Genomic DNA, 15,679 nt, shown 5'->3' on the forward strand with positions numbered 1-15,679 from the left:
TATCAACCTTGAAAAATATTAAAGCTCTACATGAGGCAGCTTATTGGGGACAGGGGCTGCTTCATCTAAGTGGGACCAGTTCACACATGAGTTCATTTCTATTCACTTGATTACTCATCTCTTAATGGCTCACAACTGAATGCTAATTCTGTCCTTTTCGATGTCTGGTTTCGGAAGTGATAGCCAAATTCTGCCTGTGGCTCCTCCACGCATGCAATTTCCAGAGTAATAGTCATGTTAGCCCTTTGCTTATTTATATATTTCATAAAATTTATATACTGCTTGATTGTAAAAAAAATCAAAGCAGTAGCAAGAATCATTGTGGCACCTTAAAAACAAAAGGTGCTGTTGTGGTATAAGATTCTGTGGTACTGAAGTCCACTTTATCAAATGCTTGAACCACTATCCACTGCTGGAAGATAATATCTAATATTAGCTGAAATAGATATGGCGTGGGATCCAATGCACTCCCTCCATTAGCATAAGGATATCCCTCCTTCCCTGTGCACACCCCTCACCCTTCCAAAACCACTGAAGGGTTTAGGAAAACTCCAGAACAGATTTAGGGTGTGGGTTGTATACAAGGAGAGGAAGTTCCAATGGCACAGCCCACAGTCCTTGCACTGATGGAACAAACTCGTTGAAATAGATACATGGCAACAGAAACGGGGAACGGCTGTTAAAAAGTGAGTCCAAGAAGTCGGTACAAAAGGCCCTATCATGCAAAGCATAACAGAATAGACTTGTACTTGCTGATAAAGCCTGTTTAACCTATTTTAGGCTAGAGCAGGCATCCCCAACCTGCAGCCCTCCAGATGTTTTGGCCTACAACTCCCATGATCCCTAGCTAACAGTACCAGTGGTCAGGGATGATGGGAATTATAGTCCAAAACATCTGGAGGGCCAAAGGTTGGGGATGCCTGGGCTAGAGCCTTCCTGCTCTTGTATACCTACAGCAGGACTGGGGAACCTGAGAGCCAACTCATTCTAGTTTTGTCCCCATCCTCCCTGCTGAATTCCACCAGAGGCAACCCTGAGGAGACTGATAGGCAGTCCAGGATGCCCAGGACTGAATGTTGGGCTCCTCCAATTCCCATCATCATTGTCCATGGCTTTTGGGGTTGATAGGACCCACGCTGCAGGTCCCCCAGTACAGTGGCAGCCCTCCATTGCAGTGGGCAAGGACATTAAGTACTTGTGAGGGCCTCTCCGTCACACATTCAAGCCATCACCAGATGTTCAGCAGCTGATGAACACATGAGCTAGTGCAAGGACCCCTTCCAGTGACAGGGCCTGCTGCAGACCAGGATGTTTGCATTCAGTTCAGTGCTTGTCCAGAGGATGCTTCTCCTACTTGTCTGAGGAGCATTTTAGACCCCCATCTCCTTCTCCTGCCCAGGTTGACCTGCCTACCCCACCCCACCCCACCATGGGTGCAGCCAGGATTTATTTTGGGGGGAGCAGAACCGAGTTATCTGTGACACAATTGGTCAGTTAGTTAAGTTAGTTAAGTATTTTTATTTATTTACGTGATTTGTGGGGCAACTGCCCTCCTGCACCCCCTGGCTATGCCCCTGCCCATGCGCCCCACCTTCCCCTGGAAGCATAGGGGCCAACTCCTAGGGGCCGAGGGGCCTTCACCCCCCTAAAATATTTGAAGAAGTTAGGCTCCCCAAAGTTGATGGCCATTCAAATGTTGTGTGTGCACTGAGTCATGTGATCGATTATGCGGGGCAGGGCTTACCTGGGCTCCCACAATATTTTTTCAAGTTGGCTGGAAGCATCTTGAATCAGCTCTCCCAAGCAGCCTCACAGTCCGCCCTTGTTGTTAATTGCTGGTCGTGTCCCCCCCCCCCCGCCCCCAGTGGGCCTTTATTGAAAGGCGCTGGTTCTGCAGCGGAGCAGGCAGGCGGGAGCAGGGCGCCGCCCGGGCAACTAGGGCGCCCCAGGAAGGGAGGCTGCCCAGCGGCGGCGAGGCGAGCCTTGGCGCGGGAGGCCCTGCCAAACGTTTCAACCCTGAATAGTCCCGGCTTGGCAGATAATTCAGAAACTATTTGTATGAGCTATTTATCAAATTATTAACTGCACAGATGTTGTTTGGCTGAAGAGCAGCTGAACCTTCTCGCTGCCAGCCGCGGAGACAAAGGTCTGGAGGAATAATTGAAGATGTGCATGGAATATTAAATTAATTTACTGCTCTTAATTCTTATGCTAATCCTGACCTCTCCTAGAGCCTATCAATTACCCTACACAGAGGAAGAAGAAAGAAGGGAAAACAGTTTCTTCTCGCGTCGTCTTCTCCTCCTCCCCCCCCCCCTTTTTTTTGAAGGGAAATATTTGCAATGAAGCCAGAAGCAAAGACTGGGATTGTTTAATTGAAGCGCCGCGTTGCAATTACGTGGTGTGGGAAGCAAGGTTTACTCAGTAGTCTAAAGGCGGCGGCGGGGATCTGGGGAGAAGGGAGGAGAGCGAAGGCGAGAATCTTCTGAAATAGCTACGCATCTGCGAGGACTATTTTTTAAATAAAGGAGGGGGGCAGTCTTAGTGCTGGGATAAAGGAACCCGGGCTGGTATATTGCATCCTTAAACAGAAAATACAAGCTTTTGGGTAACCACCGGGTTTTTTGTGTATGTCTGAATGACCAAGACGCGTGTATTTGCTTTTACTGGAGGGGGGAAATCCCAAACCCCAAAAGAGTTCGTTGTCGACCTCCTTCTGAAGCCACACAGCTGAGCGAAGGAGGACGCGCTCTTGCACAGCTCCAGCTCCTTGCGGAGGAGAACGTCCTGCTGAAGCAAACCATTTTTTTTGGCATTCGAGTTGTTAGCTAAGGACGGCTGCGTATTCCGGGCCTTTGGGCGTCTCTCCCTTTCGCGTCCCTTTTCTCACTGCGCTTATTCCACAAAGGGCGGTGGCAGGAGGCGGCAATGGAGTGCGCCGGAAAGGTTTCCGTCCCGCCGGCCCCCACCGGCCCGCGAATATTTGCTTGGCCCTTTTTCAAAAGAAGAAAAACAAAGCAGACCTCTTACATGTTGTGATGTCATGACAGGCGGGATTAAATCAAATTGTCTTTGGGAAAGGGCTATTTTTCTAATAAGCAAAGGGGAAGGGGAGAAAAATAGAGCGGGGAGGGGGCTGTTTAGGGGCAGGGCGCTGCCCCACCCGGCGCGCTCCGCAGCAGCATTTCTTCAGCAAAAGGCTCCTGGCTTCCCCCTCGCTTTCGTCGCTTTTTCTATTAAGAGGTAAATAAATAGGAGCAAATAAGCGCGATCCGTCTCGTCCCTCCTCCCCCCGGGACGACCTTTGCGGGACCTCGGCGGCGCAAAGGCGGTCTCTGCCGCGCCTGGGCTGGGGCTCCTGCGCTGCGCTGCCTTTTCAGCAACGCGCTGGCGGCCCCCCTCCTCCTCCTCCGGCCCCCGCTCTAGCACAATATCAATTAATCATGCGGCAGGCAAACAAGGAGATTTATTCCACTACAAATAGCCTCAAAGAGAGCTGCTGAATGGAGGTGATTAGCATGAGAAAAGCGGAGCAAAACTCCACAGTTCAACAGCTAAAGAGCAATTTGATGGGGCTGGGATGGGGAAATTACTTGATTAGCGTCTGTTGGAAAAGGATCACGCTGAAAGAGCCCCGCAGTCGCGAAGCCGGAGAGGCGCGGATCAAAACGCTGCGGCCGAGGAAACCAAGGCAGCGAGAGCCCTGGGCGCTCCTCGGGGCAGGCCTTTCTGCCGCTTGCTTGCTTTTTTGTCCGCACCTTGTACGTCCTGAGCGTTCTAACAATATAAGCGCTGTAGAGTCGAATGGCAAGTTCTGTTTGGGGTTTTTTGTCGCTCCGTCTGAAGGAACCAGAAATCACACGGAAGAAATGGCACCTTGTTCTGCTGGGAAGCCCGAGCCTGCGCGTCCTAAACGCTGATCTGAATTCTGGGTTTCAATGGGACTTGCTTCCAAATAAGCGAGTGCGCGGGAGCAGTTCTAAATATCTGCGTTCATTTAAAAGGCAATTACTCCCAAGTAAGCGTATACAGTGGGTCAGAGTGTTGGACACGATCCTGGCAGAGTTAAACATCATTTAATGCACTTCATTTCAACGGGAGAGATTTAAGCACTTGCTTAAATCGCGCGGGTGCAGAAGGCAGCAGACATAGAAAGGACAACAGTGTCAATTGAACAGAGGATTTCATTCCTCTCACCTGGAAGCGGCCCCGTTGGATACGGTGTGATCTCCTAACGAGCAAATATGCATAAGATTGCGTTGTAAGGCTGCTATATATGTATACTTGAGTAAACATGGACTGGACTGCAGTTTTGGCTTTACCGTGTCCTTTAGCGTAGCCAATGAGACAATGGCGGCTTTGAATCCACACACTTCAGGTCGATAGGGTGGGATAAAAGTTAATTCGACGTTGCCGCCAACCTCTCTCTTTTTATTAGCTGTAAGAATCACGCGCCACTTTTCCTGGAATTAGATGGGGACCGGTCTTCCGATGCCTCCTTCCTAAACTGCTGCATAGTATGTGCCAAGAGCACGTCAGGTGCTGCAGTCCTGAGAAAAAAGAGCATAACAGTGGAGCCAAGTCATCTATCCCAAAAGGGAGACCGAAGGTTCTGTTTCTTTGGAAGCAGAAGTGGTACCTAGAGTCCAGAGAAGGAGAGAGGGAGAGAAAGAGAGAGAGCGAAACCAAAGGTTTGAGCCATGCAAAAGAGAGCAGTAGGCAAGTTACGGTGCTAAATATGCTGGGTTTCTCTTATATGCGGGGAATATCGCTTTCTCTCTGTGCAGAGAATCACATCATTATAGAAGGAACGTTGGCTCTACACGGGAGATCCCACAAGATCTACAAGGAAGGAAGCGTGCAGCTGCTGCTTCGCTCACAGGTGGCGCTATAGCGTCTGCTTTCAAGTCTCCAGCGATGGAGAACCCAACCACCTCCAGAGGCTGTCTGTTCCAGAGGCCAGCAGCTATTGCCGTTAGAAGGTTCCTCACTGTGTTTTGGCTGAGCACTTCTTCCCTGCCGCTTCCACCCGTTTCTGGAGCAAACAGGGAACAAGTCTGCTCCTTTTCTGTATTGCAACCCTTTATATGAAGATAATTTGATTTATTTCGTATATCTTTCTAGGTAACATATATGAAATGTGACTTCTTCTTGGCTGCATCTTATAGTAACCAAACTATTCTGGATTATAACGGATGCATTTCACAAGCACCTGTATCCGAAATCTTGAAATCCAACCAGATATGTCATCTGGGTGAAGAATGTCCACGGCATCAAAGCATATCCTATGGATTTCAGTGGAAACTATTTCCAGGTCATAGCCTGCTCATCATGTAGGCATGCTTTCAACGATAAGGGCTGCAGCAGAGCTAAAGATAATGACTATGGATGTGCATTTTAAACTACTGCATGGCAAAGCCAATGGAAATGGGCAAACCCATCCAAACTTCGGCAATAGCAAGTGTTTCCCAATTCAGCCAGAGCAGCGAGCTGCTTCTGCAGTCTCTCTCATGCTGGGTCCCTCGTGTGTTTTGCTTTTGGAGTTTAGAGACATAGGACCCTGTGCAAAGGCGCCCAGTCTAGCTTTCTCCCTAATGTGTTACTTTTCAACGCGCGGAGAGGATCCCACTGGGCGGAGCATTGGGAAATCTTCAAATATTCCGTTCTCCATTAGAATTCGGAAACGCGACTTTTAAAAACTCCTAGAATAACGGAAGTGGAATCCTATTCAGGCCTTTCCTGAAATATACTCCCACTGAGCAGAGTGGGATATTTCCTTATAAACATACATAACATCGGACTGCGTGGCTGAAATCCAAAATAGGCATAGTTAGAAGTAGACCTATGAAAAGCAACACGGTACCAGATTGCTTCAAAAGCAAGTGACAACTTGCATATGTGAATAAGTTATCACAGACCTCATAATACAGCCATAAAGTGCATAGCTCTCCCAGTCAGCTCAAACTCAGTGCTTTTCAACTGGAACCAATTTACATATTCAACTGGAAGTCATCCCGTCTGCAGAGAAAATAAGATAATCAGGGCACGTGGGAGCCCTCTTTATCCCATGTTAACAGGTATCGGATCTGTTGATTTCGCTTTCAGGAAGATCGAAGCAAAAAACGTTTCTTTACATTATGGTTTTGCAGAAGCTCGCTCTGCTTTTCTTAGAGACACAGGTGTAACCTGGTCGTGGGTGGTAGTAAAGAGGCGACGTCTGGCCTCTGTAAAGACGCCTATTGTAGTCATCGCAAAGCCTGAGCACGTTGCAAAGGATCTTAGAGGTCCTTATCCGGGGGAAAGCTGTGAATGGAATAAATGGCTCATCACCTGCCATGAACAGCTATCTCGAAAAACAAAATCAACATCTCAAGTCGTCCACAAACCTCAATGGTAATTCGGTATTTCCTTTTCCTTTAGATTATTTCAGTGCTACAAGGATTGCCTTTGTTCTTCCAGGAGGCTTAAAGAAGCGTGGTCTTTGGTCAAAGAACGGAATGATCTCGCACTTCTGTCTGTGAAGAATTCTGGCTCTCAACCTGGCTTTTCAAATTAAAAGCAAGGAACACGATGCGGCTTGCAGAACTGTCTCCAGAGAAATAAGAACTGCCCTTCAGCCGGGGTATCTGCTTCCTGCCGACCCAGACCATAAAAATATATGTTTACCCCATCCTGAAGAGATTGGTGTCACTTAGCGGCGGGAGAAACAAACCTAAAAAGTCCTGAAAACTCCGGTTAGCATCTCCGCTCGTCAATAAACTCACATTCGGAAGGGCCTTATTCTCTCGGCCTCCGTCCTCCATCTGCAACATGGAGGGAATAACCCTAACGTACCTTTGCTACATACGTAGCTGTATTATAGGAATTACAAGAAGATAACGCCTTGGACCGTAAGATCTATAGCCGGGAGGCGGAGAAGTTATAGGAGACCGGAAACCTACGCTCGTGATTTAGCCTTAGGCTACCGTCCTTAGTATAATTTACTTAGGAGTAAGGCCTGTTAAGTTCAATGGGACCGTTCCGAGCAAACAATGCACAAACAGTATAAAAGGTTCAACTTGCCTTTGTTCACTTTCCACGTGCTGGGTTTTGTTTTTTTAAAATATGTTTTTTAATTTATTTTCAGAAGCGGATCAGTCAAACACTAGGATGCAACGGAGTTCTGATCACGCACTTTCTTGATCTGAAACAGATCCATTTGGGAAGAGCTGGTGTCCTGGGCAGGCACAGGCTGACGTTACATCCTCGCCCCTGCGGGGGTTTCTTTGTCCACTGCAGACAGACGAGCGCGGGTGGGAGACGGCATCGGCCATTCCTCAGTGGGCTCTGCGCGAAGCCCGAGAGCCGGTGTGCGCAGGGCAGGGCAGAAGGTCTTTCAGAGCCACTGACCCATAGGAGCCAACTCCTAAGGGCCTGGGGACTTCGTGGCCCAAATTAAACATTTTGATGGGCATTGCCATTCAAATGTCGTGCGTGCACCGCGTCATGTGATCGATTGTGTGGGGCGGGGCTTACCTGCCCCCCGCAATATTCTTGGCCCCCCTGCTCTGACCAAGTGGCTCCGGCGGTTCTTGGTTCTCACTCAGCGAGGCGCTTGCGTCCTTAAGGCAGAGACTAGCGCTGTGTGCGGGTGCGGACTTAGCGCAAGCCTTGGCCCCGAGTCGCCTAGGTTCAAAACCTCACTCAGCCACGGAGTCATTGTCTTGGAGCCTAAACCACCTAAGGGGGTTGCACCTAGGATAAAGAATATATATTAGTTCTACGTGGTTATTTTGCTGTGCCATTGTATTGTTTTTGTTTCTTTAAAGTAAAATTTATCACTACGTTTAATATCAGAAAACAACAACACCCTATTAAAATGTCCAGTCTTCAAAATGGTTCCAGTTACAGATAGGTAGCCGTGTTGGTCTGCCATAGTAAAAAAAAAAAAAAAAAAAAAAAAAAAATTAAAAAAAACGATTTTTTTTATTCTTCAAAATGGTGTTTGGGTACATATAATGATAAAAACAGTAATATCATAATGATATTTAATGACAATAATTTATAAGCAATGTAAAATGTAGTCTTCGGTAAATTATTCGAAAACACAAAGCTGATGAAAAATAGTTGCTTCAAGAACTGAGAAACTGATTAACTACCCATCCGCGGGATAGACTTTTTAGCGGGCACGATCCTGGCTGAGGTTCTCCTGCGCGTGACCCACTGCAGTGAGTGGGACCTGCACAGGAGCAGGAAATGGCATTTCGTATTGAGCGCGAAATATGGGGAATTGTGCACGACTTTTGTTTTGCTGCGTCTCAAATTACGCTGAGGCTGTATCCCGATAATTCAGCGTTGGATCGGACCCACAGCATTTTCTACGCGTTTCCGTATTTGTACTGGAACCCACCGCAAGCGCGGAGGATGAGAGTGGAGGCGCCCATCTTGTACACAACTCGTTCCCTCAAGCACGTATTGACTCCGGACATTTCCGCAGTTCACACGGTTCATTAGGCGGAAAAGCTTCATGTATTATGGGAGACCATGCACTCCAGAGGACCAGCTTCACACCACAGGTGTAAAACAGAATACCCTAAAATAGTTAATTACACGTTTTACTTGTTTTTAACTTTTATTGTAAGCCGCCTTGGGCAGCGTATAACTACCATAAATAAAGATAAGTAAATACAGCTGTTCATCAAATCACAGCTGTTTACAAACTACGGGGAAAGAAAGGCTGTAGTCCTCAACACACTTTTTGTGGAGTCAGCTCCACACGTGAATAGGCTCGCACTGCAAATCAGATATCATCATTTATCACAATAGCTATGGGGTTCTCCGGCTTGGGCACTGATGAAGGGAAAGTAGGAAAATCATGTGGTTTTCTGCAAGAGAGTTGATTATTTTAGTAGTGGCGGGTTGAAGTGCAAGACGACCACTAGTCTAGGATGGACCAGCGAGATGGTTCAAAACAAAGGAGGAGAGCGAGAGTTAACAGGTAGGGCTGGTGGCGCCACTTTTTCGTGATTTCTCAAATGCCTCCACAGTCACATCCTGTGAGCGAGAGGTTTTCAACCTTTTTGAGTCCACGGCTCCCTTGACCCAAGTACATTCTTTCTGTAGCTCCCCTGTGGGGCTCAGGAGCCCAGTTATGTCCCCCCTTGCCTGCAGAGCTGGCAGCCTCTCACCCTTTTTCGAGGGAGGGAAGGAAAGAGGGATAGAGAGGCCAGTGTTGCCCACGGCACCCCTGACCATCATTCAAGGCACCCCAGGGTGCCACGGCACACTGGTTGAAAACCACTGCTGTAAGCCATCAATCTTCCTTTCTCAGGCTGTCCATTCATCGTACTTCCTTTACGCTTTTGTTGTAGCTGGAAAACTTTTCATTAAAAGCTATGTTTTAGAAATGCACTTCTTTTACTAATTCGACAATTGGGTGATCAAGGGGCGGTTAATTTGTGCTTTGTGAACTCTTCAGCCTTGGTCCTAGCCCGCATATTCTTAACCTCTACCTTTAATAGCCAGTGACGACGGTGCTGCTTGGAAGCTGCTCGAACTCAGGTTGAAAGGAAGAAACGTGCTAAGAGGAAGGCACGCTCACCACCACCAACTCTCGCCCAGAAACCTATCTTCCCACTGTGGAAGGACGTGTGGATCCAGAACTGGCCTCCACAGTCTCTTACGGACACACTGTTAAGACTGTCTTTGTGGAAGACACTCTTACTAGGCTGCGAGTGACTGCCAAAGAAGAAGAGGCTTGGTAGGAGCAGGCCTGCTGCAGGTGACGAAAAGAGTTGAAAGGAAGAAAGCCAGGGAGGAAGAGAAAGCCAATCCAGTTTCTCTCTGGATAGTTGAGATTTATTCCCATCCAAGCTGAGTTGCGACTGCTTCCAAACTCAAGCTTGGGGAAGACGTAGCAGAAATAAAGTACTTACAGATTTTCGCCTTTGGTTAGACAGTCGTTAATTAACTGGGGCAGGGGGTTAAACAATTGCGATCCTGAACGTAAGTGCAGCACAATCCTATGCATGGTTACACAAAAGCAAGTCCTCTTGGACTCAGTTGGATTCAAGTGCGCATGGAATTGTAGTTTTTCTAAGAAATAAGCCTAACTGATTTAAAAATCCTTATTTTTGGCTGGGTCCAGCCCAGTGGATGTAAGAAACGTGCGTGATCAAATTTAAGTACTCCGAAGGCTGTAATCTCAAACCTGCCAATTAAGAAATAGATTTCATTCCATGAGTTTTTCTTATGTTCAGGACAAAACAGCAAAGGGTCTTGTGGCCCCTGAGAACCGAAGCAAAGCATTTCGGCAGCAGCTTCCGCGGGATCGTCTTCGAGGCGCCACAAGGCGGCTGTTCTGCTGAAACAGCGGCGTCCAGAGGAGCCAACTCCAAGGGGGCCGAGGTCCCTTCGGCCCCCCGTAAAATATTTGAGGGGCATTCCAATGGTGTGGGGGCACCCCGTCGTGTGATCGATGGGGCGGGGCTTCCCGTCCCCCCCATATTTCCTTCCCCGGGGCCTCTGGAAGGGGCCTCCCAACCTCAGGGCTCTCCTGGGGAAGCAGCCTCGAAGGGGCCTCCCTCCGGCCCAGGAGGGGGTCTCGGCCAGCCCCCAGGCCCGCCCCAGAGCCCCTCCGGACCTCGGCCCCGGAGTGCCTGTCCGCGCGCCCGGGCCAGCTCGGCGCCCCGCATCTCCCAGGCCTCTCGGCTCCCGCTCCTCGCCCGGGACTCCGCGGCGGAGACGAAGACAAAGCGGGAGGCGAGCGAGAGGCGCCGCGCTGGGAGGGAAGGAGGCCGCCGCCCGGGGGCGAGGCGGGGAGCGCGGGGGGGGGGGGCGCCAGGCCGGGCCGGGGGAGGAGACGCGCGGCACGGGACGGCGCTTTCCTGGGCCGCGAAGCCGCCGCCCCCCCCCCCGCGCCCCTTCCTTCCGCGCCCCCTCGCCGCGCCCCCGCGCTCCCGCCCGCCCTCCCTCCCTCCCGCCGGCGCCCGGCCGCCTTTCCCAGGCCCGCAGCCCGCCCGGCTCCCGCCGCTGCCGCGCGAGGGCGGCTCTGGAGAAGCCGGCAATTGGAGGCGGCTGGGCGTCATTTAGTGCAATATGAAATCAAATGATCCTATTTCTGAAATAACAGTGTCTGCGAGGAGAAGGGGAGACTCCGAAAGGGGTAATTGTCTCCCGGTGCTCCCGCCATTAGCCCAATCTCGGCACTCGGGCGCGCGCCTCTCCTCGGGAAGCCCAGGCAGGCGGCGGCGGCGCGGGAGCCGAGCGGGCGCGGGCCTTTCCCCCGTCGGGAGTCCGGCCTTCCTCGCCCGCGGGGCGCCTCCCGAGGCTGCTTCGCCCCAAGCCAGCCGGGAGAGCCAGCTTCCCAGGCAGCCTCCGAGGCCGCTTGGCTCCCGAAAGGCGCCCCGCGCCCGGCCCAGAAGAACAGAAAGCGGCGAGGCGACGAGGCCTTGAGGACCTTGCAAACCGGCCTCATCCTGATCTGGTTTAACGGCCTTTCTTAAACCAGTACATAATTTGTGCTTCCGGGTTGGAGAAAGTTTAAGGTAGATTACTTTTATATTATTTGCTTCACACACTCCTCCACCCTTTTTATTATCTTGCACTAGAAAATAAATGCTCCTATAGCCGACATCTCATTTATTTCGTTTTACTCTCCTGATAATGCAGCCCCCCCTCCTTCTAAGAGGCACGCACAACACTCAGATGAATTTATAAAGGGCAGTTAAATAATTCAATAATTCTAAATGTATTACAAATAAACTATTAAAGTAACATTACTCGGACCAGGGCTTTCGCAAGTAGAAATACTTGGCACATACTTTCACAGTGGTTATTTCTTTCACTTTTGCCTTGCTTTTTTGGGGGGGGGGTATATTTATTTACAACTTCAGTGACAATCCGGTTGCATCGTGGTCTGTAGACGCATCTTTTCCGGTTTGATTAGAATACAGTATAGATCAGACTGTTCTAATTATTTTCTCCTGCAGGCGGCACTTTAAAAGCTGGACTATGGAGAGCAGCGGACCAAGGCGATCGGCGAGGAGCTGTCCACTATTTCAGCAACCCGTTAGTTTTTATTACTACGCTTAATTCGCAATTTTTTCCTAAAGCTGCTCATACATCCTGTCAGTATACTTAACAGGGCGAATTACAGAATAATTGGGTTTTGTTTTGGTTTTAAAAAGTCTGAACTTTTGAGGACTTTCCTCTTCCTTGGGCATAATTGCCCGTTTCTTTTTACCCATGGAAACCACTTCATTGTAGTAGTTCCGGCATACTTCGGAATATTTTGAGTGATCTGAATGTGCACGCATGTTTGGGAAAATATGCACAATGTTTCTCTTTATGAGTATATATGCTTGTGGATCGTGTGTGTATTTTACACTATTTATATTGCAGTGTTGATGCTCTTCCTCTTTGTTTGTAAATGTCCGAAAACCCTTACATCCAAATCTCGGTTTTTAAACGTAACACCGGTGACTGCTGACAGCTACGTTAGGTGAAGGAGAGCATTAATCTGTGTCTGTGACCTCCTTTTCGAAGTGTACAAAAAGGGACCACCAAAATTGTCGGCATTCCCATGTGGTCAAGGACCCTGCATTTCTGACATTCAGTGTAACATAATTGCTCTCTTCCAAGTAATATCAGGCTGTTTGGTTTGTGTTTTTTTAACCAAAACAAAACCCCTGATATACAATATATTCTTAATATCCTTAAGGGCGTTATGTGGGTGGGTACATAAATTCGCTGAATAAATTATGCTTTTCAAAATCCCAGTGATCAGTGTAATAAGTTGGCGCACTGTCTAAGCAGGGGAAGTCTTCCTGTGCCAGCTCCATTCAAACAAATGGGAGCTGCTTTTGCGTTTTACAGGTCATTAGTTCCATTGAGGGTTGTGCAGGAGACATTCCCGCCGGGTGATGGCCTTAGATTTACGTGCATAAATTTTTGCGTCACTTCTGTCTATTTTCCTATTAGAATTCCACACCAGGATGCTAACAACTGAAAAGTAAAGGACTGCATCTAGTGGCACGATCCCACCACCGATTCGCCTTTCCTTTAAGGGCGCTGCGATGCCCCCCCCCCCCCCGGTTTTTATATCTCTTTAGGTTCAGGAATGGCAGCTTTCTGGTACAAGTGCAACACTAATTGTTCTCTTGTCTCAGGTTTCATACCTTCCCCCCAATACTTGGAAGCAACCCCCTCCTCTAATTTTAACGGAATTTACTTACAGTGCATAAGCACAAAGCCCGCTGGAATAAATTATTTTGTCCTCCTGAGCATCATTCGACAAAGAATTGCTTGTTGCTTATTGTTCTAGCTTTTTATTTTTTAATACCTGATCGCAAACAAAGGAACTTGAAATTACTTTTTAATTGATTTTCACTGGGATTTTCGATACCAATAAAAGGGAAAGAAAGTGCAAACTGTGGAGTATGTGCATAATGAAAAGGTGGGCAATGGCTTTGCCCGCAGGATATTAATTTCTTAAATGCAGCTCTTCCAAATGGAGGCGAACTGCTCGCTCTCAGACCGATCCACAGCGCTGACCGCCTGCATTAAAAGCAGCACGTAGAAAATGGAAATACTGCTGCAACTGAAATAAGGCTTCGAGCTGAAGAACACGCTTATTTACAGGGGAGCACATCGTCACACTAAATAAAATGGGCTTAAATTCCACGAAGTGGTTTAGGATTGGTACGTATCGGTTTACTCCCGAGGTGCTTTGTTTCACTGGATTGGCTGATTTCCTTATTCCTTCTTATTGTCCTGCCAATGTGCGCGGCGCTTTTAACAGGGCTTAAGTCGCCGTCATGGTATTACTATACTTAAAGAAAAGAAGCAGCAGTCCGGAGAGAAGCAAACAAACCAATACAGAGAAGCTCCAAAAAGCAAAGGAGACCTACCTGAATCCACTAACACCTGAACGAGTAACCTCAGCCCAGCAAAGTAGATTTTAAGGTGTGATGGAGATGGGGAGACGGAGAGATCTGGCACTCTAAGCAATTTCGTCACCCGTTTAACAGAAACTCAGCACTATCAACGGACTAAAGGCTAGCTTTCACTCCCCGCCCTCCCCAGTAAACATAATTTTGACAGGAAGGATTAAACCGTGAGCCTTTTCCCGTGTCCAATATTCCCTGAAAAGCATGGGCACCAAAGCGGGAAGAGATGGGAATCGGCTTTACCTGCGGAAGGCAAAAGCTGCAAATTTAACTTCCTACGTTTCTGCTCCCGGAGCAGCTTTCTTCCGCTTTTAAAGGAAATGTATATTTACTGACATATTTAAGAAAAGGAGAAAGGAAAAGGAATTAACAACGATTCACTGGAGTACGCATGCACTCGTTAATATACAGATAGTACGAGGTCTGTATAGGAAAGATCTCCGCAGAAAGTCAGCCAGAGATTGACCTGATATTGGAGGCCACACTGGCGATCTCTTTGGAAACAGGATAGCGGCCCTCTAGGGCGACCCCGGCGGGAGCGGAGACCGGGACGGAGAGGGAGGGGGCAAAAGTCCACGTCCCCTCTCCGGGGACAACCTCCGCCGGTGACAGCATGCAAAAAGAGGGAGAAGCCGCCTACCTACCTCTGGAGTCTTTGGCTTAACTCCTTAGTCCAAAGAGAACCAAAGAGAGCTCGCGTTTGCGCATAACCACCCGCTGTTATCTTTGCCTCTCCGCCCTCTCAAGTCTGCCGAAAGTTAGATTGTAAGCTGCTGGGAGAGGGACCTGTCTTCTCTCCACATATGACACCGCAAAAGGCCCAGCCGTGAAACAAAAACAGCAACAATAAATATTTGAAATAGCTCATCCTTCCCCACAGACGCAGACACGTACTTCGGAACTCTTCTTGGGGTCCTGGCGCCGCTTTTCCAGGGATGTTCAGACGGCGCATTTCAGGGGCTGGATGTCTCAGTGCAACCCTTGGGTGGAAAACTCGGAGATGCCCAGAATGGCCTCAGGCTCGGTCGCAGCGCTGCCTGCCTTCCTCCCTCGAAGGCTACAGCCCCAGGTTCCCCCACTCTTTGCACTGGCAGGCAAGATTGGCTAAGGGGGTCTCACCAACCAGAAGGTCCAGGTACCCTAAAGCATAATCCATGCAGAGTGCCCCCCACCCAGTCCAGATGTGCCCCTCTGGAAGACACGGGAGTTTCTCGCTTTCCAAAAAGGACAGATCCAAGATCTCCATCTGCTTGCAACTGAATTATGATTGGAGTTAAAATTATCAGCGAGTTAATCATACCGTGGTTAAATTTTAATACACAAAACAGGGTGGGCTCTTTCCCGTTCTTCTTCAGTGTCCCATACTGAAATTATTGTTGACTTCTTAATAACTTAAGAGTGACATCCTTTACAACTAGTAAATTAGGGATCCTCTTTTTGCCACTTTCCTCACAGGCGCCTTTGAATTTGTTGATATTTTTGTGGGGGCAGGGGAACACCACCACAAACTCTATCCAGTGTACGGATTTGTATAAATGTTTCAATTATAGCCCTAGTAACAATAACAATACGAGACATTTATTTAGAGCTCTTGTGTAAGTCCAAAGCAGTTCACACACATTATTCCAGAGGTCCTTGAACAACTTTGACATGTAAATGGGACTGTTATCCCATATTGCAGACACGTCTGCGTTTGGAGAAAGTGGTGGTGCAAAGCTTGAAGTTGATAGTTTGTTCACTTCCTTTTAAAA

At 48.6% G+C, this 15,679-nt stretch overlaps 1 long non-coding RNA gene across 1 annotated transcript; it reads left to right on the top strand.

Annotated features, from left to right (window-relative positions):
- The first annotated feature begins 11,445 nt into the window (after nucleotides 1-11,445).
- LOC308481176 lies at nucleotides 11,446-14,973 on the top strand. Its single transcript, XR_013988505.1, has 3 exons — nucleotides 11,446-11,525; nucleotides 11,970-12,048; nucleotides 14,809-14,973. It is a non-coding gene; the product is annotated as an uncharacterized lncRNA (long non-coding RNA).
- Nucleotides 14,974-15,679: the final 706 nt, after the last annotated feature.

Source organism: Podarcis pityusensis (assembly GCF_964106645.2).
Source record: "Podarcis pityusensis genome assembly, chromosome: 7".
Taxonomy (NCBI): Eukaryota; Metazoa; Chordata; class Lepidosauria; order Squamata; family Lacertidae; genus Podarcis; species Podarcis pityusensis.